The sequence below is a fragment of the Micromys minutus genome (genome assembly GCF_963924665.1).
Source record: "Micromys minutus genome assembly, chromosome: 18".
Taxonomy (NCBI): domain Eukaryota; kingdom Metazoa; phylum Chordata; class Mammalia; order Rodentia; family Muridae; genus Micromys; species Micromys minutus.
Genome location: NC_137953.1, coordinates 14136511 through 14164160, shown reverse-complemented (window position 1 = coordinate 14164160; position 27650 = coordinate 14136511). Strand labels below are relative to the sequence as shown.

Below are 27650 nucleotides of genomic sequence, written 5' to 3'. Positions count from 1 at the left end.
TGTTAAAGGAAAATCCAAAATCTCTGTCTTGCGTCTGAAGAGCCACCTGGTATGGGACAGAGGAAAACAAAAAATTAGGGACTATTGTACAGCCACTAATCCCATAGTCTCTTGGTTTTCATTTGACTCTCTAAAACTTTGATAAGATATAACTATTATCTCAAAATGTATAATTATTATATATAAACATTCTGTTGTGATACTCCCAGCCATACAGAGAACTAATTCTAGAAATAGGCTTTGTCTAGCTTCCATACACATTTCCAGGTTTGAGTCTGAAGCAAGTAACTAGGAACAAAGTTTGTGTACGTTGGATATGCTTGATAGACTATGGTTCTCAAACCTTTCTGAGATCTGCTGAGTATGGCATTTTAAAAGCTTTCTACCACTCCTAACAGTAACCTAGTAGGTTTATAAGAAGATGATAGGGACCCACAAGGAAGAATCTACCTGGATTGTGGTAACACTACCACTGGGGGAAAAATGGCTCCATGCTTCTTCTGCTAATGTTCTGTGTAAACAGTAGTACTATAATTAGTTTTACTTGATGAAAATCTGTCCTTTTTACTTAGACAAAAAATTGGATATAGGAATAATAGGAGAAAAGTGGATTATTAAATCTACTCTTATAGATCTTTGTATATTGATTTGATTACATTAGTATAGATCTTTGGATATTGATACAAAATTAAGGTTATATTTTGGTTTTAACATACTCTGTATGAACTCTTTATAAGGCATTGTTCCTATGTTATTCTTTAAAATGCAATGTGAAGTTCTAGTACTTATAAAAGCTGGTATTATAAATTGTTTAGAATAATTTTAAAAATTCAAGTTAATAGTGAGCCAATCAACCTGTGGTTTTGTTAGGTACCCTTTTGTTAATCACAGATATTTTCTAAGTTAATCAGATAGTAAGTAACTAGACATATGCATCATTTGCCTATTAAAATATAACGACATAGTTAGATGGTCTTAAAAAACATCAGAGACAGGATATGTCATTTAAAGATGTACTATTAATTGAAGACTTTTTTGACAATGAGCTATGTCAGCTCCTGTCAGTACCCCCATTCTCCTTCACAGAAGATGGTAAGTATTAAAGAACCTCCTTACTGCATTTGTTTTAAATGTGGCAAGCTGCCACTGAGCATGAAACTGCCCTTGTCTCAACTGCAGACAGTGTACTGTCCAAACTGTGGACAAGAAGGACACAAAGAAAGTCAACTGCTGAACTCTGCCAGGACAAGGTAAAGAAGTCCTTCATAATTTAGTTTTCCAGAAACATCCGTCAGATATTCTGGGCTAGTTGGCCAAAGATGTGGATGTTCCAACACTGCAGAGGAATCTTGGGTAACTGTCAGCTAGTTAGCAGTCTGTCATTTCTATAGTTTTGGAAGGTGCTTGCTCTGAACTTCCTGTTTATTCGGGTACTATATTTATCTTTCTCAGGTCTCTGATAGGGTTGAAGACTAGATAGTTATGCTCTCACAGGTAAGCTTAAGTTGTTTAGGATTTAAGGGAATGTTTTAAGCTCTAAAAAGATACTTTTAGGTTGATAAATACAAGTTATAACGATGGTGGTTTAGGTATAGAAATTGGGTTTCACCAAGATAAGAGTTGATAGTAGAGTACTTTCTCCATGCTTGCCAAATACAAATGGGCATCAGTGAATGTAATTCTTACCAGATAGTATATAGTTTATTGGTGTTAGAGAAAGCCTTTTATTTAGACAAAATGGGAGAAAGTTGCAGGACATTTGGTCACATTGTGAACCCCGAGATTGTGAGCTGGAAAACCCGTTTCCTTATCACGACATGCCTCAGCACTAGCACACACCTTTAACCCGAGAGCTTTCTGTAAACAGAATTAAATAAAGGCAACGATAGGTCAAAAAATGGAGCAAGTAATCAGTTGAGAGTTAGTGAACATAAGGAAGTAGCATTGAGGGGCATTGAGATGAAGGGTATTTAAGACAGTGTGGAGAAGGAAAAGGAGTTTTTTCCTTCTGGGGAGTCGGTGAAGTATGAAGGTCAGCTATATGCTTTCTCTGTCTCCTGAGCTAGATGGATTTCACCACAGTGTCTGGCTCCCAAGTCATCATTTGGTAAAATTGAACATTTGAGATTTTGTTTTAAAAAACTACAACAATGTATATCTATGTGTGTGTGTGTGTGTGTGTGTGTACGTATATATGTATACACACAAGAAGTCTTAGGTGGGTCATAAACTAAGCATAGCTTTTATTTTTGAGGCTGAGGTGGAGAAATTAAAGGACAGATTCCACTTTATGAGACTTGAATAAAGTCTGAAATTCTAATTTCTGTTCCTATAAATAAAGATATATATTTTTTGGAACATGGCCGTGCTTATGAATGCATACACTGTGTCTACAGTTGTACTGCAGCAGCAAAGTTGGGAAGTGTGGTGAGGGCCTAAGCTATTTACTATCTGATTTTGCTGTTGTTTTAGATGTGTCTCCTGTAGCCCAGGCTGGCTTCATCGTCACTGTGCAGCCAGTAATGAACTTGAACTTTTGGTCTTCCTCTCTGCACTTCCTTAGTGCTAGGAATACAGGTATTTGGTTTGTATTATTGCTGTGCATCAAATCCAGGGCTTTGTGCATAACCAGGGCGCTAGAGAAACATTTACAGAATGCCTCCCTCCACAGCTCCTGTCTGATCTTTAATAGAAAAGGTTTGCCAACCTCTGTGGAAGATCAGAAAAGGAGTCTTAAAGGCCAGGCAGAAAACTGCTTACCTTGTGTGAGCAGCATGGTAGACAAGAAGTCTCACAGGGAATCATCCATGAGTTCACAGTTCACTCAGAGAGTAATCCATGGAGGAGAAATACTGTGCCCAGGCATCTTTATCTGACAACTATGCTAATGTCAGGATGCCTGGGCAAGTTACAAATGAAAAAAGGTTTATGTCAGTGTCTGAAGAATTATATTTCCAACAGGGGAAGCACTTCTTTGAGTGACCTGCTTTGACCTTGAATGCTTTGAATGATGTGAAATGACACTAGCTTCCGAGATCAGATGTTAGGGAGCATTATATCTTTTGTTTCCAGTGAAGTACTGCCCTGAATCCACCATCCTCTGAGGAACCCTAGGCTTGCCTAGAAAGAGCACATGGAAAAGATTTTCAGAAAACCCAGTGTCTTAGTCAGGGTTTCTATTCCTGCATAAACATCATGCCAAGAAGCAAGTTGGGGAGGAAGGGTTTATCCAGCTTACACTTCCATATTGCTGTTCATCACCAAAGGACTAGAACCCAAGCAGGTCAGGAAGCAGGAGTTGATGCAAAGGCCATGGAGGGATGTTACTTACTGACTTGCTTCCCCTGGCTTGCTCAGCCTGCTTTCTTATAGAACCCAGGTCTACCAGCCCAGGGATGGCTCCACCCACAATGGGCTGGGCCCTCTCCCCTTGATCACTAGTTGAGAAAATGCCTTACAGCTGGATCTCATGGAGGCATTTTCTCAACAGAGGTTCCTTTCTCTGTGGTAACTCCAGCTTGTGTCAAGTTGACACAAAACCAGCCAGTACACCCAGCCAACTCAAGTTAAAAAAAAAAAAAAAAAAAAGCAAACCAAACAACAACAAAACACCCTAACCAACACAATTACCCAGACAAGTCTTAAACTCATTGTATAAACCCCACCCCATCCTTAGAAATCCCTTGTGATCTTTCCTACTTCAGCCTTCCAAGTAGCTGGAGCTGGGGTCACAAGCTTGTAGCACCAGATTGGGCTTGACTCCTTCATTAACCATAATCATGTCTTTTGCTCCACCAATGACTCCTTGAGGAAATGCCGATCTTCAGTCCTCCTGTGAGTCAGTAATACCCTGTAGACAACCACCACTGTATTGCACCATTTTATTATCATATTCTCTTTTTCTCTCACACTCCATGGTCCACAAAGCTAAGTTTAAGGTCTAATCTTTCTTGCATCTTTAGCCCTAAAGAGATTAAGTATCCTATAATTGTTAGCTAATTACACAAATAAGTAAATAAAAAGATGTTGAAGAAATCCAATTTTCAGTGTACACATGTCCCTTATAGGGGTACATGTGTACTGTAGTGCTGAACTTTTTGTTTGTTGATGTCAGAGGACAACTCCTAGGAGTTAGGTCTCTCCTTCCACCCTGCAGGTCCTGAGACTGGAACTCAGGTAGCCAGCCTTGTAAGCAAGCATCTTTACCTACTGAGACTTCTCACCAAAATGGACATCGAATGAATGTACATATACATATACATATACATATACATATACATATACATATATATATATATATATATATATAAACCTCTATTTCTGGCTTTAAATGAAATGTACAGTAAAACCCTTGTGTCTGGCTTTATATGAAGTGTTTCAGCAAAGCCTTTGCTGTGTTTGAGAAGTTGTTCTGATACCACTTGAACCTTGAAGTGTCTCTCTAGAGAATTTGCACTTGGTGCTACGTGAGAACTTGCAGCTGCACTGACCTTGGTCCTAAGACACTCCCAGCAAACCTGGAGTTCTTACTTTTGATTATGGCTACCACTGGTCAAAAGAGGCCGAGATTTATGTGGATTGTCTGCTCTTACGGGCAGCAAGTGAAAGATAACTTTGGTAGTTGGAACCTTTCCCAGCTCCAATTAACCTTGTGTAATAGTTGAGGAAAAATAGAGTGAGCTAGCTGGGTGTCTGTCTTCTCCAAGAAGGCTGAACACCTCTGCTCCATTGGAAAACGAAGCTTTAGCATGTCGGTGAGCTTCTCTCTACTGTAGCACCCATGGCTGACATCAATCAGGAAATTTAGTCTTTTGTTAGGCTCCAGTTTCCTTGCAATTCTGTACAGTACAAGCCAAATCTAACACCTCTCTCCCTTCAGCCTCTAATCCAGTGGTTTTCAAATTTGAACAACATTTGCAACTGTTTTAACAGAAACAAACTAGTTTCAAATCCCTTGAGACACATGTGGACATCAAAAGTCCTTATCCCCAAACTTTAGGAAAAACTCATACCAGACAGTCATATTTTATGCAGGTTTGTGACTTTTCTGCCAAAAATAGGAAGATTTGCCTTTTATACAAAATCAAATAAATTAAGATCTTTATTCAAATGAAATTAGGAAAATAAAAGTTATTCCTGGAGCTCATCTTTATGTAGTGTGTGTGTGTGTGTGTGTGTGTGTGTGTGTGTGTTTGTATGTGTGCAGAATCATATAGAAGTCAGAAGATGGCATCAGATTTCCTGCAACTAGAGTTATAGATGCCATGTGAGTGTTGGGAATCAAGCCTGGGTCATCTGTAAGAGCAGTAAGTACCCATAACCTCTGAGCTATCTCTCCAGCCCTTAGATCCTTCATTTTTAACTCATCGTTTTAGGGCACAGGACTTACTCTAGGCCACCTTTCAGCTCTATCAATGTTAGGGGATGGGCAAATCACTTGACCTGTAATAACCTCAGTTTACTCATCCATAGAAGTATAATAACGACACTGAAGTCACCAGGTTTTGGTAGACAGTAAACAGAAAAATCTAAGGACCTATTTGGGCTACATGTGCTCTACTCTGTTAACTGCTTATGGGTGGTGTGCAGCGCAGAACGCAGTAGATCGTCTCACTAGCTCCTTGATGGACTTTATGAAGGTGTAGATATTGACTAATATGCAAGGACCAAGGACCTCTTGTCCCTAGCTCATGTTCCTGCTTGTAGGGTCAGGAAGAAAGAGATGTCTTCTAAGCCAGTTTCCTTCTTAACCAGACAGTGCAAAAGTAAGCTCCAGACAGCAACGGACAAATGCCCCAGATGCTGACCATCAGGTTAGTATACATGCCAGTCTGATGGCCTGGGGTCCACCACTGCCTCTCAGCACACATCTTGACTAATGCTGAAGCTGTTCTTGTGTGTCCGGAGGGCCTGAACGGATGATGTTGGCACTTGCATCCCAGGGAGAAATTTCTCGGTCTTCCATCTGAGCCTTGTCCTTGCTCATGGCAGTTTTCTCCCTCTCCTCTCCTTCTTTTTCCTTCTATTGAAATGTATTTTTCACAAAATATATTCTGAGTACGGTTTCTCATCTCATTACTCCTCCCATTTTCTTCCAACCTTCCCTCTCATTCAGATCACGCCTTCTATGCCTCTCATTAGAAAACAAACACACATCTAAGGGATAACAGTAAAATAAGATAAAACAAAAACAAATCAGAATAGGACAACACAACTAAGCAGCAAACAAAAGAGTCGAAGAAAAAGCACAAGAAACACACAGATGCAGATGCACACCCCGTCCAGGAACACCATAAAAGCACAAAACCAGAAACTGCAACACATGTGCAAAGGACCTATAAGGGTTTTGTTCTAATGCTCTAACTTAGTATCACGGTCTAAAGAAACTCCAGAGACACCACTAAGTTCTTTTCGTGTTGGCCATCTACTACTGGACATGAGACCTACCCTCAAGAGTGGTCTGTTTCTCCAGTAAGACTCCCTTGGAGAAAACTAAATTTTTATGTTTAGTTGGCTACCACTTGAAGATAGCTTCTGGGTTAGGGATAAAGCACGTGTCCACTTGTCTTTTCGGGGCGAGGTCTCCATCTGATGCAGACCTGTGCAGGCCCTGTGAATGCTGCCTCGGTCTGTTTCTGTGAGTTCATATATGCACCACTCCTCCTATGTCTAGAAGGCCTTGGTTCTTCTGTGTCCTCCACCCTTCTGGCTCGTACTTTTCTCTGTCTCTTCTCCTACAGAGTTCCCTGAGCCCCAAGGGGAGGGACTTGAGTTTTAGGGCTGAGTATTCTAAGGTCTCTCATGCTGTATATTGTCTGGCTGTGGGTCTTTGTATTTGTTCCCATCTGCTTCGGGAAGAAGCTTCTCTGATGATGACTGAGCAAGGCCCGGATCTATGAGTATATCAGAATATCGTTAGGAGTCATTTTATCACTCTTTAGCAGAACAGTAGTGTTTGCTTTCCCCAGGTCCTTGGGCTATCTAATCTCTGCTTCTTAGCCACCCAAGCAGTATTAAATATGGGTTCTTTCTCATGCAATAGACCTTAACTCAAGTTAGATATTGGTTGTTTATTTCCACAACCTTTGAGCCACTACTGCACCAGCACATCTTGCAGGTAGGCCAGCATTGCAGATGGGAGGGTTTAAAGCTGGATTGGTGCTCTACTTTGGTAGTATGCAGAGTGTATTCCAGTAGCAGTACCACTAGCCCATAGGGGTGAAGCAGCTATGAAGGCACCAGCTTGGTTTCCATGTTTAATGAGTTGTGCAGGCATTGTCTTCAGCCATAGGGCCTTAAAGTTGACTGTGGAGAGCCACCAATAGCCTTGGCAACAGCCTTGGTTGTTTGTGGGTTCCTGTGGGATCCCTTTGGCCAAGAAATCATTCCCAGTAGTGGAAGCTTCATTTGGGAATGAGAGGTATCCATAATGGTTGGGGCTCCATCCCTTGTATATGTGTGTATTTTAGGATGTTTCTATTGTATTAGGTGTCCATGTGACCCTACAAATGGCCTTTAATTTTAGTTGCCCTTCCCTGTATTCCCTGCTTTGCCTCCCTCTTCCATCTCCCTCCCTGGCTGGTCCTTCTGTTCTAGTCTCCTCCCCCCCCACCTCCCATCCATCCATACTTATCTGTTCTATTTCCCCTTTGTAGCAAGATCCATTCCTCCTACCTAGTTCTTTACTCTCCTAACCTCTGTGGTTATGTGGATTGTAACCTCCTTATCAATGACTTAATAGCTAGCATCCATACATACGTGAATACATACCATATTTGTCTTTCTGGGTCTGAGTTACTCCCCTCAGGGTGATTATTTTTTTCCATTTCTAACTACTTACCAGTGAATTTCATGATTTCATGTGTTTTTAGAAGCTGAGGGATATTCCATTGTGTAAATGTGCCACATTTTCTTTACCCATTCATCTGTTGAATGGCATGCAGGTTGTTTTTAATTTCTGGCTATTATGAATAGAACAGCATGAACATGACTGAGCAATGTCTCTGTGGTAAGACTAAGTATCCTTTAGGTATATGCCAAGAACAGTACAGCTGGGCCTTGAGATAGATCATTTCCCATCTTCCCAAGAAAACCACCACACTAATTTCCACAGTGGCTTTGTAAGTTCACACTCCCACCAGCAATGGATGAATGCTCCCCTTATCCCACATTCATGCCAGCATGAGCTGTCACCTGTCACATTGATCTTGGCCATTCTGATTGGTGTAAGATCAAATCTCAAAGTAGTTTTGATATGTATCCGACTAAGGATATTAAACATTTCTTTAACTTTTCAGCCAGTTGAATTTCCCCCTTTGAGAACTCTTTATTTGGATCCGAACCCCATTTTAAAATTGAGTTATTTATTTTTCTGAGGTCCAGGGTTTTTTTTTTCTTCAGTTCTTTATATATTTTAGATATTAGCCCTTCATCGGATGTGTAGTTGGTTAAAAACAAAGTCTTTCCCCAGTCTGCAGTCTGCTGCTTTGTCCAAATCATGGTGTCCTTTGCTGTACAGAAGCTTATCCATTTCATGAGTCCTCGTTCATTAATTACTGTTCACAGTGACTCCAAACCTCATTTGTCCCATAGACATAAAGACCTGCTGCAGCCCAGCTGGACACTTGGGAGACAAGAGGAGGAATTAGACGATTTCTTGCTGCTCTTCCAGTGTTGGCTGTAACTCTCTGATTATGACATTGCTTTAGCAGCAGAGTAACTGGTTGTCCTTATCTCTTGTCACTACGCCTAGCTCTAGACTGCAGCCACATACTGCTGCAAGGTGACCAGGCTGAAACCAGAATTGCTGATGGCAATTACTGCTGCTGTTTTTACTGCTTGCTTGCAGAGTGAAGACTGGCTGCTGATAAGCACGTGCCTTTGCTGCGGACCATCAGATTACCACCCAGGTCCAGGGTGGGGGGTGGGAGTGGGGGGTAATAGCTTAGCTGACAAAGTACCAGCCTAACATACAAAAAAAAAAAAAAAAAAAAAAAAAAAAAAAAAAAAAAAAAACCCAAAACGAAACAAAACAAAAAAAAACACCTGAGCTTGATCCCTATACCTCATAAACTGGGCATAGTGGAACACACACTCACACACATGTAATGCTAAGCACTTGGCAAGCAAAGGCAGGCAGATTGAAAGTTCAAATTCAATCCTCATATAACATAGCAAGTTTGAGGCCAGCCTGGATTATATGAGAGAGATCCTATCTTAAAAAAAAAAAAAAACAAAAAAACCGCATGTCACATTTTGCCTTCAAACCAGTCAAGAGGGTGGAATTCCATACAAATTAATCCACCCAAATGTTGACCCTCCAAATGACCTTGAATTCACCAGAGTCTCATTGTGTAGTGGCTTGTCCCTCATAAGGCTCTCTGGCTTTTGAAAATCTGGTCGTCAGTTGGTGGCAGTTTTTGGGAGGGTTGGGTGATGCATCCTTGTTAAAAGAAGTGTTTCACAGGGCAAGCAGCTTTGTGATTAAAAGTCTCATGGCACTTCCAGTGACCTTCCCCTACCACCTTCTCTCTGTGTTTTGTTCTCCCAGTTGAGGAGGTGAGCTCTCAGTTTCCTGTTCTGGGTGCCTGGCCTGTCATTGGCTGCCATGGCTCCCCACTTCTGGAGCCATAAGCCCAAACCAACTCTTACTTCTCTAAGTTCATTTTGGTTATGGTATTTTAGCCAGCAACAGTGTCATTGTAATTGGGAAAAACAAAAAAAACAAAAAAACAAAAAACAAAACTTCCTTGTGCCATGACAGATCAACTATGCCCAAATTAGAAAAGAGTGGCACCCTGCTTCCTGGAAAGATCCTTCCCTTCCCTCCCCTCCCCTCTCCTCCCCTCCCCTCCCCTCCCCTCCCCTCCTTCCCTTCCCTCCCCTCCCCTCCCTCCCTCCCTTCCCCTCCCCTCCCCGCCCCTCCCCTCCCCTCCTCTCCCCTCCCCTCCCCTCCCCTCCCCTCCCCTCCCCTCCCCTCCCCTCCCACCCCTCCCCTCCCCTCCCACCCCTCCCCTCCCCTCCCTCCCCTTCCCTCCCCTCCCCTCCTCTTCCCTCCTCTTCTCTTTCCTGGAGAAGCCTCTGAAGACAGCACATACAGCCCTTAAAAAGAAACAAATAAACCAAACAAAACGGAAACTTCAGAGAAATATCTTTAGACTATGGCCTCATCTCTTCATTTATTACCAGTGAATCCTACCTCTTGTCTGCTCCCTGGGATACTTACTTGATCAGGCACAAGTTATACCAAGTAGGAAAAGAGCCTACAGATGTGGGAATCATGGGACTTTAACAAAAGAGGCTCAGGCCAACCTAACCTGCAAACTCTTGTAAGGCAAAAGTCATAGCAAGTCGGGGGTTGGAGGAGGACACTTGGTGGTCAGAAAAACTTTCTCTGGGGCCTAGAGTAAGGGTCTTCCTGCCAGGTCTCAGGGCAAATCACACGGTACACTTTCCAAGAAAAGAATTTCTCGTGGGGAAGGGATGGGACAAGGAATAGTAGTGGAGGAAGCAAATATGACCAAAGCACAACGATTTCTGTGTATGAAAATGTCTAATTAAACCTGTTGTTTTATACACTGAAATTGAATTTGAAATTGACGATTACTGGGACAATATGATAGCTTCTCCGCAAAGAGGTGCCAGCTCCCAACAAACCTGATGACCCAAGTTTAACACTCATGGTGGAAAGATGGAACCAACTCCTACCGATTGTTCCATGACCTTCCTATGTGTCTTAGTCAGAGTTTCTATTCCTGCACAAACATCAAGAAGCAAGTTTGGGAGGAAAGGGTTTATTCAGCTTACACTTCCATATCGCTGTTCATCACCAAAGGAAGTCAGGACTGGAACTCAAGCAGGTCAGGAAGCAGGAACTGATGCAGAGGCCATGGAAGGATGTTACTTACTGGCTTGCTTCCCCTGGCTTGCTCAGCTTGCTTTCTTATAGAACCCAGGTCTACCAGCCCAGGGATGGCACCACCCACAATGGGCTGGGCCAGGGATGGCTCCACCCACAATGGGCTGGGCCAGGGATGGCACCACCCACAATAGGCTGGGCCTCCCCCCTTGATCACTAGTTACGAAAATGCCTTACAGCTGGATCTCATGGAGGCATTTCCTCAACTGAGGCTCCTTTCTCTGTGACAACTCCAGCCTGTGTCAAGTTGACACAAAACCAGCCAGTACACTATGCATGCCATGGCATGAACATACCCACACACAAAATAAATAAAGGTTTGATAAACTTTTTTTTTGAAAATAGTTCAGAGAAAAAAATAAGGAAGAAGAGGATTAAAAGAAGAAAGGGGCTCTATCTAACCCAGTGATTCAACACCGCAAACTGTTGAGAACACTCCACTTGTAGTTCTGCAGTTTGGCTGTGACTGTGCAGATGGCAGGTCTGTGTGCAAGCTTGCACCAGGAAGAGAGGTCGGCTGCCGGGAGCCACTGGGGGAGTGGCCAGAAGTCCTTGCCACGTGTGTTTCCGTGCCTCGAAGCCTTTAGCCCATCCTTGATTCTTCAGATGCCTAGGTTTATGTGTCAAGCGGATAGATTCAGGTACTCCTGAGATGCAAATAAGATATAATTTTGAAGTGTGTCTGGGATTTCTGAAGAAGCTTAGCATCTTAATCAGTAGACCAGTTCAAAAGGATCTGTGTCACCAACATGAGCGTGCAATCTACTGTACACCCCGATGGAAAGGCGAGGAACTAGTAACGTGTCTTCTTAAACTGGGATGTTTATCTATGCCTGGGTCTCAGGCCTTTGGACCACAGGACCCACATTAAGCCCCACTTCTCCCCTCCACTCTTAGTTCTTAGGCTATTGGACTTACTCTGTGAGTTAGGAGATGTTCACGCTTTTGGTCTTATACTGAGTTATACCACAGGTTTCCTGGTCCTCCAGCTTGTAGACAGCAGAGGTGTCACTTCTTGGCTTTATAAAAAAAAAAAAAACAAATGAACCATATGTATATGTGTATGTGTAAATGTGTGTAAGTATGTCTGTAGAATATATGTTCAATTATACACGATGAGAGTAATGTACACTGTGCATATATAAATACACACATACACTGTTCTTTCACTCTGGAGAACCCCAGAGTACAGGATCAATCTGAAGCTCCCTTCCCTGGCATTTGGCAGAAACCATACCCTGCTTACTACATGCTGCCCTTTCGGGGTTGGGTGGCCCTGGTTAACAAGCCTCCCCAAAGGCAGCTCCTCCCCTTCAGTCTTCTTTGCACCCCTGATGGTCTTTAGGCAGCACCTCTGCTCAGGCTGTTTCTTCTGCCAACCCTCTACAAGGCAAAGGGCATGAGCATGCCATTGGGGTGAGGAAAATACAATCAGGAGTCAGATCACCAACCAACTATGAGTGTCTCTGTCTTGAGACAATTTTTAGAATTTGGGGACCTTCCTCTCTCCTTATATCTATATTCAATTTTGGTTGTTATCAAGTGTTCCTTTCATAAAGGAAATTAGGCCCGGGCATGGTGGTATGTGCTTGTAATCCCATATTCAGGTGGAATGAGGGGGTTGTAACCAATGGGCAAAGTTTGGAATATTCTTTTTAAATTCAGCTATAAAATCATTTCTTTACTGTGTGTCTCTTCCCACAATCCATTTGAATTTAATCATATATATGCCAAGTTATCATAGGCTGAAGATAATCCATAAGAGATTCTCTCTAAATGTTAACTTTAAGGACACATTTCACCTTCCAGAGCATGCACCCAAAACCAGTTCAGGCCAGACCACCCTTTCCATTCTTCTGCCTGAACAATAAACAGAATGTGACTGAGGAGACTCTGTATAAATTTAGTGGCCATTAAGGGATAGGAGAAACCATTCCAATTGTTCAAAGAGGTATTTATGTTCACCTTGATACAGGTGTGGGTACTGTGGTGCAAACAGATCTCTAGGAACATTTTTAGAGTGGTGTGTGTGTGTGTGTGTGTGTGTGTGTGTGTGTCTGTGGTAAGGACAGGTATCTAAGTACATTATTTCTAGAAGATGAAATGCACTTATAGCCCAAACCAAGTGGAGTCTCAAGTTGCTAAACTATTCCTTATGCTTGCTTATCTCAATAGTACAACACATCTCAATACATTATCCTCATCGTGTCTGGATTGAAAATCTTTGCACCGATATATTTTTAAACTCACTGTATCTCACCTCTGTGAATTATTCCTCTGCCCTTCTCAGGAAACTCAGTATATTGTCCCCTCTCTCAAAGCACTTGCCTCCGAGGTTTGAACATATCGACACTTCTTTTCCCATCATACCACCATTTTAGTGAATTGAGTACCCACCCTACCTCTGCTTGGTCTTGGGTTCTTTCTAATCCTACCCCAAGAAGTCAGGACAGATCCTAGGATATCAGAGTTCTCCCTCTGAACTGTCACTAATGAGTTTCCTGGCTGTTTTGTCAGTTCTAAGTCTAGTCGGTCCTGTGCTGGAGATTGAATGCACGCTAGGCAAACACACCAGTGAGCTCTGTGCCCAGGTCAGCAGATGTCACTACCAGTAATCACAGGCACTTGTGGTCACATAATGAAACAAACCTTATGTACTGTGGATCACACAATAGAGGTGACCTAAATTCTGTGTGACATGGCTTAGCATGACCCTTTTAAAGGTTAACATCAAGGAAATGAGATAAGTGTTCATGTCCTTAACATGCATTCAGCTATAAAACCACAGCAGTTTTCTGGAAAATAACTGGATAGGCTTTGTTTATATTATCAAAAGGCATTGCCAGATGAGGTCCCACTCCAAAAGAAAACAAGAAAAATGCAAGCAGACTGTTCTCATTAGGGAAAAACAACACATTACCGATATCATATAAACAGAATTTTGTAAAACCACTGACTTGCTTACTAATGATTTTTGCTGACTTACGTAGTTCCTCCACAATAAAATTTAATATGCTTCCATGTAGTCGTTAGTGTATCCTCAACCTCTATCAGTGCCCTCCTAAATCTGCCTTTGGGATGCCTGCATCCTGGCACTGGGATAGGACAGTAACACGGGTGGGACATCAGTTCCTGGAGCATGCTGATCAGGCCAGGAATGGACACAGCATAGTGTGGCTGCTGTGTTGGTTTTCCTGGGGAGCTGTGATTTGACAGCCACTAACCCAGACAGAGAAACAAGAGCCAAGAACCATCACTGAGTCTGGCTTTCCGAGCCAATGAGTTTAACTTGGGTTAGTTATGGGAACGTGGGTAAGAGGTGACTTGTAGGGGTGTGGGCAGCTTATAGGTAGCCACACCACCAAAAGAGTTTCCCTCTTCTATATCTTTGGTGAAGGGTTAGACATCATGAGCCCCCAACCTCCTGGACACAATCTTGGGAGAGTCTCCTGTGAGCAAGCTCAGCTGCTCTGGATGGCCATGTCCATAACACTCCCAGAACCCCTCTGTGGGATCTTCTGCATCAGAACTTGGAAAAGAGCCCTACTGTCTCTGGTTACACACCATATTGATGTTAAACTGGAACTATCCATTGCTAGATCCCTATCCCACGAGGGAGCAGGGCTATGAAAATGAAGCTAGCAAGAAGAGATGAGCCTGTAAGTCAGAATAAACCCCCTGATCCCTCAAGTTGCTTTTGGTCGTGGTATTTATCACAGCAACAGACAAGCAAACTAGTGAGTTATACCAAATGTTTTAAGGGGAAAAAAATGACACCAGTTGTCTATTATGGTTTCCAGAGGTAGAAGCGGGAGAAATACACTGAGATTCAGACTACGTGGTCAGCATTAACCTATCAACTAGACAAAGACAATAAAAGTACAGGCTAGTATCACACATACAAGGATTCTTAGCAAGTTTTAAGCAAATTGAATATTCCAATATTATTTTTTCTCCACAGGGTAGAAATGGTGGTTAAGATGGGTATGGTATCATATTCCTGTAACACAAGCACTTAGGAAGTACAGGCAGGGAAACCTGGAATTCAGGAACAACTCCAGCTATGCAGCAACCTCAAGACCAGCCTGTTACCCACGAGACCCTGTCTCATATTCCCACCCACACCTATCAACAGAAGTCATGATAAGCAGGAAGCCCCCTCTGGTCTTTGACAGTCTCTGTATCCATCCATGTCTGGCAGCAACAATAACAATTAACAATGCCAGCACAAATGCAAGGGCACTTTGCAACGGTGCACAGGCAGCCAGAGGTGGCACCTAGTAACAGTATAATTATCATATAGTCTTCCTGACAGTGGGACTCTTAGCTCACCTGGACAGATGTGGATGTCATGGCCGTGTGGCCGCTATAACCATTACTGTTGTTCTCTATGACTGCTCTAATGGCACCCACTCTACCCCTGTCCTGGCCAAGTGGTTCCCAGGCTTCCTTGCTCCTGGGCTGCAGCTGCCCTCAGTAACCCCTTCTCCAGCCATGGAGATGCTACATTTTCAGGTATCCTCTGCCCCCGACCACCTCTCAGCTCACAGTCTCTGCTTAACCAGGTCAGCCAGAAAAGACCACCCTAGAGAAGCTCTCCTTGGACTGAGGCTGTAACATCAGGAGGAGGCAGCATGGTGGAGCATCTCCCAGTTACCTCACTGTCCGGTTATCTTTTTATCAACTTGACACAAACCAGTATCATCTGGGAACTATTTCTCAACTAGAAACTTAAGCTGAGGCAAGTCTGGGGGCATTTTCTTGACTGATAGTTGATGTGGGAGGCCTCTGGGCTGATGGTCCTGAGTTGTAAAGAAAGCAGATTGAGCAAGCCATGAGAGGTAAGCCACTAAGCAGTATTCCTTCATGGCATCTGCTTCAGTTCCTGCCCTGAGTTCCTGCCCTAAGTTCACAATGGACTAGAAATACAAACCAAAACAAGCCCTTTTCTCCCCAGATTGCTTTTGGTTATGGTATTTATCATAGCAATAGAAACTAAGAGCCTGCCTACACATCTAGAAAAACGGAATCCCGCATCAGCCAGAGAAAACATTTCAGGCATATGAAGATCTGTGTTTACACCAAGCATGATTTTTCCCCTTTGTACCAGTCCCTCCAGGGAATGGTCTCCCTCTGGCCTGGGCAGAAATGGTTACAGGGCCATCAAAGTTTGATTAGCTACAAATCTGGGCAGCCATTTGAAATAGTCATGCCCAGGGCTGCACCCTCCGGAGCCAAAGAAAGTTGCTGTGATCGTTGTATAGTGTTCTCTAAACGTACCCACCCATAAGGAACGAACTGTTAGAAAGGTGGTTTACAGGTTGAATGACTGGTAGTCCTTTTGTCTAAAACTACTGGAGCAGCAAGTGAGATTCTGGCAGCTTCCAGGATCAGGATGCCACACCTCTACCATCTTTGTGGGAAACCTTCACTTTACACCAAAAGCCTAAAGATTTATTGTTAATGTAAATAGAGATTTTGGCCAGTTTTTTGAAGCTTGGAACAATTTCATTGGCGTTTCAGAGAAGAAGCACACAGGGCAAGCATGCTAACACTCTATCAGCCACCCAGAGGAGAACACAGAAGAGATGGAAAAGAGCCATGCTGTTTAAAACAACATGGAGGTCAGCCACATGGTAGTAGGTAGCTAGGTACAAGATAGGAAGAAAGAGGAGTGTAAGACAGGGAAGGAAACCCAAAGTGTTAAGAAGCATGTTTAGAAAAGAGAGAGGAAGAAGCAAAGGAAAAACTACCCTTTTCTAAATAGTTCAATAAAAGTATGGGTTGGTGGCTTGAGTGAGAATGTCCTCCCATAGGCTCATAGATTTAAACACTTGGTCCTTAGCTGGTGGAACTGTTTGGGAAGGATTAGGAGGTGTGACCCTGTTGGAAAAGGTATGACATGGGGGTAGTGAGAACAGGCTTTGAGGTTTCAAAAGACTTGTGCCCTTCACAGTGTGTTCCCTGTATCCTGCTTCCAGACGTGATCTCTCTGCTGTGCCGACTACCATGACTTTGCTCTACATTAATGGACTGCAACCATCTGGAGTCATAAACCCAATTAAACACTTCCTTTTATAAGTTGCCTTTGTCAGGGTGTTTTCTCACAGGAATAGAAAAGTTACTAAGTCAATGGCAGACTTGGAAGCTGCGTGGCTGTGGCTCTGTAAGACACTTTCCATTATAACAATGTTTTGAGGATGTCTTGTTAGTTTAAGGAGAGGTAGGTCCCTTCATCTGTCTCACTCAGACCTCTGTGTCTCTGGCGTCACACTTAGCTGCTGTCACCGCACTGTGTATAGGCATGAGACTCCTTCTAGATACTAGAGTTCTGGAGAAAAAGCACAAAAGCACCCAGTTCCAAGGTTCCCAACTTACTCCATCTTTCTATGTTATCCAAAGGTATGCAAGACCAAGTGTGATTAATTAATTAATTTATTTACCTTTAGTAACATGGGGTCTCTTGTAGCACAGCTAGTCCCAAACTTTCTATGAAGTAGAGGAGGACCTTGAATTTCTGATCCTCCTACCTCCATCTCTTGAGTGCTGTGAGTACAAGCGAACACTACCACATCTGGTTTAGACAGTGCTAGGAACTGAACCCAGGGCTTCCTGCGTGCAAGGTAAGCACTCTAACAACAGTACCATATCTAGATGTTTACACTTAAGATTATGCTTCTTCTATACCAGTTTCCTGCTTCTTAGGCCAGGAAGAATATTCATATCCTGTGTGTGTGTGTGTGTGTGTGTGTGTGTGTGTGTGTGTGTGTGTGTGCGCGCGCGCAAATGGTACATTTCCTTAAATATCTGTCCTAAGTTTCTGGCCTTCCACTAGTCTCTCCAAAAGAGGAAGAGCTTGGTCACACAGTGACTTACTAAGAATCTTCTATGAAAATTCATTTTTTTTAACTTCAAAGAGCACTGTTGGAATAAATACAGATGCACATATCTCATTATTTAACAAGCACATCAGATAACATCGTTATGCAGAGTACTTGTATTTATCACAACTGAATACTGTTTAAAAAAATACAAGCCAGGAGGCCGGAAAGCTGATCTGGCTACTGAAAACCTGAGCAGACAGGAATGTTGTCTCCGCAGCCATTCAGAGGGAGCTTGCGGTAAGAATGAACCTTGCATGACTAGCAGGGAGGGCGGGAGAGTCCGAGGAAGGGAAACAAACCATAAATAACCACCCAAGGTCTGTTGTCTGCCCTGAGGAACAGGGTGTTAGTGAAGGGGCTGTTCTCCACCGGCTGGATGCTTTGTTCTCTGGCAGACACAAAGGAAGGGAAGATTTTAGAGATATGGGAGGAGGAAATGAAGGGACAGAAGACCCCCCCCACCCCCCACACTGGGAGCTGCTCCTAACCAGTTAGAGGCTTATGCTCCTGCAGAAAGCCAGGTCGTGAGTTAAATCTTCCAAAAGGAACTGTGATGTCAGCCTTTCCTCCTGTTAGTGCCACAGATGTACAGATTTCTTCAAATACACTCTACATTTTATCTTAATTATAATGATATCATATGCTCGGTCTAACAGGCACAGAAAAATATAGAAAACTGTGAAGAAAAAAACTATTATCCAGATATAAATACCATCTTCCTAGCCTTCTGTTTATTATAAATGTACCCTCTTAATTTTTTTTATTTTTAAGATAACTTTTAAGAAACTATACAGAAGCTCATTAGTTAAAAGCTCCTACTTGTCTTTCAGATGAGCTGAGCTCACCGCCCAGAATCCACACCAGGCAGCTCTTGATCCCCTAACTCCAGAACCTGAGATCCAGCGCCATCTTCTGGCCTCCTTGGGCAGTGCATGTGTGCATACATCTAGACACAATTGTTTTTAACTGTGTGTGTGTGTGTGTGTGTCTGTGTGTGTGTGTGTGTGTGTGTGTGTGTGTATCTATAAGAGCATGACAGCCACAGCATGCGTGTGGGGGTCAGAAGGCAATTTGTGGGAGTGTATCTTGTTCCATCATTTACCTGCCCAGCCTCTTCCCGCCTCCCATTTAATTTTCAATAGAGGGTGTTTATTTATATTTGAGACAGGTCTTCAGAAGCTCAGGCTAGCTTCAAACTCACTATATAGCCAAGGATGGACTTGAACCCTGAGCCTCCAGCCACCACCTCCTCAGTGTGAGGACTGTGGTTGTAAGCCATCACTGATTCTCTGATTTTGTTTTTTGAGACAAGGTTTCTCTGTGTAGCCCCTGGCTATCTTGGAACTCACTTTGTAGACCAACTTGGTCTTAAACTTACAGAAATACACCTTTTTCTGCCTCTCAGTGCTGGGATTAAAGGTGTGTGCCACCACAGTCTGGCAGGTTATTTGTAAATTTTAAAACAGAAACATCCGATATTTTTTTTATTTTTTTGTCTTTTTTAAACCTTTTACATTATATCTGGACTATATTCCCATTCCATTAAACATTACTTAAGAATGTCACTTGAATAACCATGTAATGTTCTGTCTTCTACAGGCTGAAGAGATGACTCGGTGGTTAAGAGTGTTTGCCACAAGACAAAATGGCAACCAACAGAATGGGAAAAGATCTTTGCCAATCCTACATCTGAAAGAAGGCTAATATCCAATATATACAAAGAACTCAAGAAGTTAGACTCCAGAGAATCAAATAACCCTATTAAAAATTGGGGCCAGAGTTAAACAAAGAATTCGTAACTGAATATCAAATGTTCAACATCCTTAGTCATCAGAGAAATGCAAATTAAAACAACCTGAGATCCCACCTCACACCAGTCAGAATGGCTAAGATCAAAAACCCAAGTGACAGCAGATGCTGGGGAGAATGTGGAGAAAGAAGGAAACCCCACTGTTGGTAGGATTTCAAGCTGGTACAACCACTCTGGAAATCACTCTGACAGTTTCTCAGAAAACTAGGCATAGTACTACATGAGGACCCAGTTATACCACTCCTAGGCATATACCCAAAAGAAGCTCCAACATATACCAAGGACACATGCTCCACTATGTTCACAGCAGTCTTATTTATAATAGCCAGAAGCTGGAAAAAAAAAACCCAGATGTCCTTCAACACAATACAGAAATTGTGGTACATTTGCACAATGGAGTACTTCATGAAATTCTTGGGAAAATGGATGGAACTAGAAAATATCATCCTGAGTGAGGTAACCCAGTCACAAAACAAACACATGGTATGCACTCACTGATAAGTGGACATTAGCCCAAAAGCTTGGATTACCTAAGATACAATTCATAGACCATACGAAGCTCAAGAAGGAAGACCAAAGTGCAGATGCTTCAGTCCTTCTTAGAAGGGGAACAAAAACATTCACAGGAGGAAATATAGAGACAAAGTTTGAGCAGAGACTGAAGCAAAACCCATGCAGAGACTGCCTCACATGGAGATCCAGCCCATATACAGCCACCAAACCCAGACAACATTGCTGACCCCAAGAAGTACATGCTGACAGGAGCCTGACATAGCTGTCTCCTGAGAGGCTCTGCCAGATCATGACAAATACAGAGGCAGATGCTCCCAGCCAACCACTGAACTGAGAATGAGGTCCCTAATGGAGGAGTTAGAGAAAAGATTGAAGGAGCTCAAGGGGGTTGCAACCCCATAAGAACAACAATTACAACCAACCAGAGCTCCCTGGGACTAAACCACAATCCAAAGAGTAGAAATGGACGGACCCGTGGCTCCAGCTGCACATGTAGCAGAGGACGGACTTGTTGGGCATCAATAGGAAGAGATACCCTTGGTCCTGCCAAGGCTTGATGCCCTCATGTAGGGGAGTGTCAGGGTGGGGAGGTGAGAGGGGGTGAGTTGGTAAGGGGACACCCTCATAGAAGCAGGGAGAAGGGGGATGGGATAGGGGTTTTATGGAGGGTAAACCAGAAAAAGGGGAGACAAAAACTAAATAAAATATATCCAATAAAAAAAAAAACAAAACAGAAAATAAGAGCACATGCTGCAGTGGAGGTAAATAACATTTAGTTTTAAGAAAAGAGCAGTATATCAAACCTAAAATCCTCCCCTTTACTAGCGCATGGGTAACAGTACCCATAAGTTAATGATTTCTTTTCATTATTCAAAAGAGGCCCCCAAACCAGAAACAAACAAACACATGCAAAAAAAAGTGTTTGCTACACAAGTATAAGAACCCAAGTTTGGATCCCAGCATATGAAAACCCAGCCCCATGCCCACCTTTTCCTCAAGGCTGTGGGACACAAACAAGTGCATTGCTCTGCCTATGACTGTCAGTTCCAGGTTCAGTGTCTCACAGGAATAAGACAGAGAGGAATATAATGGGACACCTGATGTCCTCATCTAGCTTCTACATACACACAGGCATCATGTACACATACATACTCTCTCTGTGTCTCTCTCTGTCTGTCTCTGTCTGTCTGTCTGTCTGTCTGTCTCTCTCTCTCTCTCTCTCTCTCTCTCTCTCTCACACACACACACACACACACACACACACTGAATCCATCTCATAAACATACTATAATTTATTTAACTAACCCTCTGTTGTCAGACTTTTAAAAAATTTCCCCCTGATTTACAAGTAAAGGCAATGAATAATTAATTGGTTAATAAAATTTATCTTAGCTTCCTAACTGTAGAAATTCTAGGCCAAACAATACGAATTTTTAGAAAGTTCCTAATGAATACAAATCTGAGTACCCATGAGGCAAGTCTCTGCCTGCCAAAACTATATTAAAGCAATAAGTTTGAATTAATTTTTACAGGTAACATGCATCCCACGCTGTTGTGGCTGTTGTGGTTTGGATGAAAATGGCCCCCATGGGCTCATGTCCTTTAACACCTGGCCCCTGGTTGGTGGTACTGTTCGGGGATGTTTTGAAACTTTTAGAGATACAGCCTTGCTGGAGGAAGTACATCAATAGAGATGGGCTTTGGGGAGTTATAGTTTTGCCCCACATCAGGTTCTCCCTGCCCCCTCCCTCTGTCCTTTCCTCTGTCCTTACTTGGTCCTTACTGTGAGACTAAGAGTGTAATCACTTGGTTTTCTGCTTTTGTCCCAGCGCTTTCCCTGGATGCTTCCTTGCCTTCTCCCACCACAATGGACTCTCCCTCCCAAATCATAAGCCAGAATAAATCCTTTCCCTCGGTTGCTTTTGAACATGTAGCAGTAATAGAAAAGCAACTAAAACAAGGTGTGTGTGTGTGTGTGTGTGTGTGTGTGTGTGTTCTCGACATTCTAATTTCGTGGTGTGCCATTTATTGATCCATTATTTTTCAGTTCCGAACTTGCCCCTTCTATGCATACTTTGAAATCTGACCCCGGATGTTTAAATGCTCCCCTTTCCCTGTAGTACTAAGGTATTGTCGGCAGGGGCCCTAGAGAGTCAATACAGTGTTTCATCAGTAGGTTCCTGCTTCTCCCATCCAGGCACCCATTGCACCCAGAGAGTGCCAGCTTCCCTTGGCATCCCACGGTGACAGTTTATAGTGAAATAACTTCAGTGAGACCTCTCCTAAGCAGCTCACCTGGGCAGGCTAAGGCACGGATTTCCAGCAAGTCCCATGAGCACGGAACTCAGCAATTCTTCTATCTCATTGGCCATGGCTGCCTAGAAATATCTGCCATCTCTGCGCATTTTAGCACTCTCTTTGCTTCTTACATACAATTCCTTGTTACTCCAGTTCACAATCTATTTATTAATTTATTTTTATTTATGTACTTACTATTTATTTGCTGTGCTGAAAGTTGGACCCAGAGCCTCATAATGCAAGACAAGCACTCTATCACGGAGGTATATCCCCAGTCCTACTGTGGTTAATCCTTTCCATTAACCTCCTTATTGAAATCTCTCTTCTGCCCGGACCCAGACTGATCCCCGAGTTGAGAGAAAAGCTAGCTAGTGGATGACATCACCTGACTTCTCAAGGCAGCCCAGCCCAGCCCCAAACATACTATGTTGCATGTTGTTGGAGTTTTTAAGATTTACTCTTATTATTTCTAAGCATGTATGTGTGGTCGGGGGAGAGGAGGGAAAGGGGAGGGGGAAGGAGGGAGGGAGAGAAGGAGGGAGGGAGAAAGAGAGAGAGAGAGAGAGAGGTTGGGAGAGAACACAAAAACGTAGGTATTTTTAGAGGCCAGAGCATTAGATCCCATGAAGCTGGAAGTGCAGCTGGTTGTGAGCCATCCAATGTAGGACTGAATTCAGTAAATACAGGCCATTAGCAACTGAGTCATCTATCCATCCTCACTCTGTTGCTGTTATAAATAATTGAAAGCTTAACTTGAAATTTCCCTTAAGTTTTCAGGTTTCAGAGCCTTATTGGCATATGATTTAGGAAGTAAAGTACAGGTCCTTTTGAATTGCATCTTTCTTCTTCTCTTTCTGGAAACAAGTCTAGAGATGTCCTGCATGGCTTACTGTCTGAAGCCTTCCTATGGCTGTCAATTATAGAACCACAGTTTTTTTTTTTTTTTATTAGATACTCTGTATTTACATTTGAGATGTTATCCCTTTACCCTGCCCTGCTCTCATCCTCCCTCCCCCTCCAGTTGCCTTCACAAAGATACACTCCCTCTGATCCCCCTCTCCACCCCATTGCCATGGCATTCCCCTACATTGGGAAAATGTGCCCTCCCTGGAACAAAGGCCTCTTCTCACATTGATGCCAGACAATGCTATCTTCAGCTACATATGCAACTGGATCAGTAGGTCTCTCAAAGTGCACACAAAGGTTGGTGTTCTAGTCCATGGGAGTTTTGGAGGGTTTGGTTGGTTGATAATGTTGTTATCTTCCCATGAGGTTGTAAACCCCTTTCAGCTTCTTAGGTCCAGAACCACAGTTTTCATGCTTTGCTCCTGAGCCTTGTAGATGATGCAGAAGTCAGGACCACAGACAGTATGGAGGAACCAAAGCTAAACCTAGAGGGAGCTGTTTGTGGTCTCCCTACCATAAAACCAACACTTTCTCCCTTACCAAGAAAAATCAGAGTGGCTTAAAGAGGCTTAAAGACGTTTGGGCAGGCAGTGTTGGCGCACACCTTTAATCTCAGTGCTCGGGAGGCAGAGGCAGGTAGAACTGCCTAGTCTTCAGAGTGAGTTTCAGGACAGCCGGGGCTACACAGAGAAACCCTGTCATGGAAAACCAAAAACCAAAAGGAAAAAAAAAAGTTCTCCACAGTTCCAGAGGCTGAACCCCCAAATGATTGTGGTAAGTCATGTTCACATACCATCAGCTCCCTTCGGAGAAGGGGTTAGGGGTTACAGGCAGTTGAACCACGTGGTTTGAGTGCTGGAAACTGAATACACATCTTATACAAGAGTGGCCAGTCTCTTACCCCTCCTCTGCTTCTAGGGATTGCTTTGGCTCTGAGCTGCAAAGTTTCACTCTATGGCCCCACATGCCAGGGCTTTCTTTCTGTGCTTGCTTTGTGGGTCCCCCTTTCCTTCCCTTTCCTTCCCTTTCCTTTCCTTTCCTTTCCTTCCCTTCCCTTCCCTTCCATTTCCTTTCCTTATTTCTTCCTACATTTTCCCCTCCTTCTCCTTCTTTCCAGTGCTGAGAGACAGAACCCAGAACCTAACATCTGCTAGGCAAGAGCTTCACTGTGGAGGCATATTTCCAGCTATTCTCTTAGGAGGAGAAGGGTCCAGTCTAACCCAGTAACAACCCTACTTTAGTTTCACAATATTGTTTCCAAATAAAGTTACATTGGGGTTCCCAGTAGATAGGATTCAATCCATCTCCCTGTGTCCCTCTGTCTGTGCTTGCTACTTTTTGAGCCTCTCAGAGGGGAGAGAGAAAATACTAATTGCAAGGCTGAGGCCGGACTTAGATGCGAACAAACACACTTTCTTAATCGGGGCGTCTTTGTTAGGCTCAAACACTATTTTCTAACTGATATAATTTTATGTTGGTTAGGAAGGGCGAAAGGAGGGGGAGCAGGGAGTGGGATAAAAAGGTAGACCTCCATAGTGCCGCTGATAGGTTTGGCCTTGACACTGTCCTTACACAGTCCTCAATGCCTCCTCATTACGTCCGAGAAAACAATGAGTATTACTTAAAGGGATCCTAAAAGTTCTCCAAAGCCAGATGTAAAGGCAACCTGCTTAAGTGTGCGCGGCTTAGTCTGCTTCAGCTGCTATAACAAAATACCATCAACAACAGAGATTTACTCACAGTTTGAACGGCTTTAAAGTCCAACATCTAAGTGCTATCAGATCCTTTGTCTGAGGCTCTCAACCTTCTCACTTCACTCACGGTTCATGAGTGCAAACTTCTCACTGTGTCCTAACCTAATAGAGGGGATGGCATCTGATCTCTCCAGGCTTTCTTTCAAAGGGCACTGACATCCCCCTCCCCCAATACATGAACCTTAGAGACACAAGCATTCAGACCATGCCCCACAGCATTTGGTTGAGTTGTAAGGAGGTTAGTCTTGGTTCAGGGGATTTTTTTTTTTAAACAGCAGGTGTTCAGATAATATGAATAATAAAAATGGAGGCTCCTCTGTTTCTTGCAAGTATTTTCCCAGAGCCCGCTGTAGTGTTCTGCCCATTATCCAAAGCAAGATAGTTTTATCTATCAGGTTGCTGACCTAGCCCAGGATATAAAACAATAAAATAAATTAGTTACCTCTTCTTCATGCACAATACTGTTTTGCCTGTTTGTTTGTTTGTTTGATTGGTTTGGGGGGAGTTTGTTTTGTTTTATTTTGTTATGTTTTTTAAAAAAGTCTCACTCTGTATCCTAGACTGGCCTGGAATTCACAGTGTAGCCCAAGCTGCCTCTAACTCCTGGCAATCTGCCTACCTAACCAGTACACACTGCTTCATCCAACAAATCAAGCACCTAGTGCTTTAGTGATCTGTGTGGTACATGTTTTACTCCCACCCCAGGGAGTCCATCGGTGCCTCAGACTAGTCTGGGAGGGACAGAAGCTAAGATGTTAAGAGTACAGACAGGAGTACCACGGGAGGCAGAGATCAAGAGAGGCTCTCTAGAAGAAAGGACCACATCCCAGAAAGAAGCAGCGAGGTGTGTTAACAGGCCTCAGCCACCAACACAGTGTCTTCCATAGCTCAGTGCTGCTCAAACATGAGGATCTGAGATCAGATTCCCCAGAGCTCATGTGAAAGCTGGGTATCTCTGCGTGCGCCCCTACCCCCAGCACTGTGGGAGACAGAGTCAGGAGGATTTCTAGGGCTTACTGACCAGCAAGCCTAGCCAAAAATCTGTGGACACCTAAAACACACACACACACACACACACACACACACACACACACACACACACACAGGAGAGAGAGGGAGAGAGAGAGAGAGAGAGAGAGAGAGAGAGAGAGAGAGAGAGAGAGAGAGAGGATCATTTTGTAAAATTACACTTTGTGATGGTAATAGCAGGTGATCCATGAAGGCCTTGGAGAACTCCCCAAAATAATGTGCGTATCCATATTTACACACATTTCAGAGGGTTGGCACGGTATATGTAACCCTTCTCCCAGGATGCTCTTTGCTCCCACGGGCTCCTGTTCCTGAGATTCTGAATCCAGGCTGGAACAGGCCCTTGCACTGTGGCTATCAGAAATTTCCAGTGCCCGTGACCTAACTGCTGTGGGCACCACAGTCTCCACTGGGGAAGTGATTTTCTGCATCCACAGCAGACTTCTGAAGGACTTGGACAACACACAGCTGTGTCTTTGGAGTTGCTTGCGCTGGTGGTAATTGACTTTAATGAGTACCAGAGGTCAGAAAAGGGGGCCTTTCTCACTGCCCAGGCTCTGGGTGTGAATGCTTCTCCCTCTCAGTACGCATGTCCAGTGATTATGGGCATTTCACGATACATGCTACCCTGGTCAGCACTTATCACACTCACCTCCAAAAATATTAGTTAAGCTTGTGAGGCTCACTTGTCAAATTTCATATCGTGGGACCCTGCTTACAGAGGAACCGGGGGGACAAGGTGGGTAATTCTTAATTAAAATAACCACCGAGAAAAACCCACTACTGATACTAGATCTGTATGTAATTCAGGAAAAAAGCAAACTGAAACTTAAGCTAACCTCGGAAGACTAAATTTCAAATTTCACACACCCAGCTGCCCCAGGGTCAGCAAAGGTGGGGAAGGCACTGCCTAGGCACTGCTGCCCAATAGTCAGGGGAGCCCCCTGACTTTCACCGAGGTGAAGTAAAATCCTTGACTATGTCACAGAAAAGAATTTCAGGATTCAGATTTGTGCTCGCAGATATCACCCGGCCGACAGCCTCAACAGTCTCTGAGGACACGGCGCAGATCTCAAGCCTACACCCCAGTCCCGGAAGACGGGGAACTGCCTCAGATCCCCGACTTCGGATGACATCCCCCTGCTTCAGTTGGAACGGGCTAGCTTTGGTGGGGGGACGGAGTCAGATCAGGGGCCGCTGCATCAGGAACAAGCTCCCGTTCTATCATCCGACACAGCCAGACTCGGCTAACACTCAGCTGACTGGAGGGAACAAATTGGACTAGCTCAAAGAATAGGCCTTATATAGCACCTACCTGAAGGAGTTTATGACCCTGGAAGAGATGGATCAGAACAAGAGATCCGAGAGTGTGTGATCTGTATGATGGACTTTGTTTATGGGGACCCAATTCGATTTCTGCCGAGCACCCACAGCTGTCACCTGGACTGTTCAGATGACTGGTTGATGAGATCCTCACGTGCCCCTCCTGCACGGAGCCAGTTGATGAATCACTGCTTTCATCCTATGAGACTAATTGA

At 43.6% G+C, this 27650-nt stretch overlaps 1 pseudogene across 1 annotated transcript; it reads left to right on the top strand.

The window, feature by feature from the left end:
• Positions 1-998: 998 nt before the first annotated feature.
• LOC308432373 (RING finger protein 11-like) lies at positions 999-27650 on the top strand (annotated as a pseudogene). The gene is made up of 2 exons: positions 999-1092; positions 27182-27650. The product of its transcript is annotated as an RING finger protein 11-like (transcript).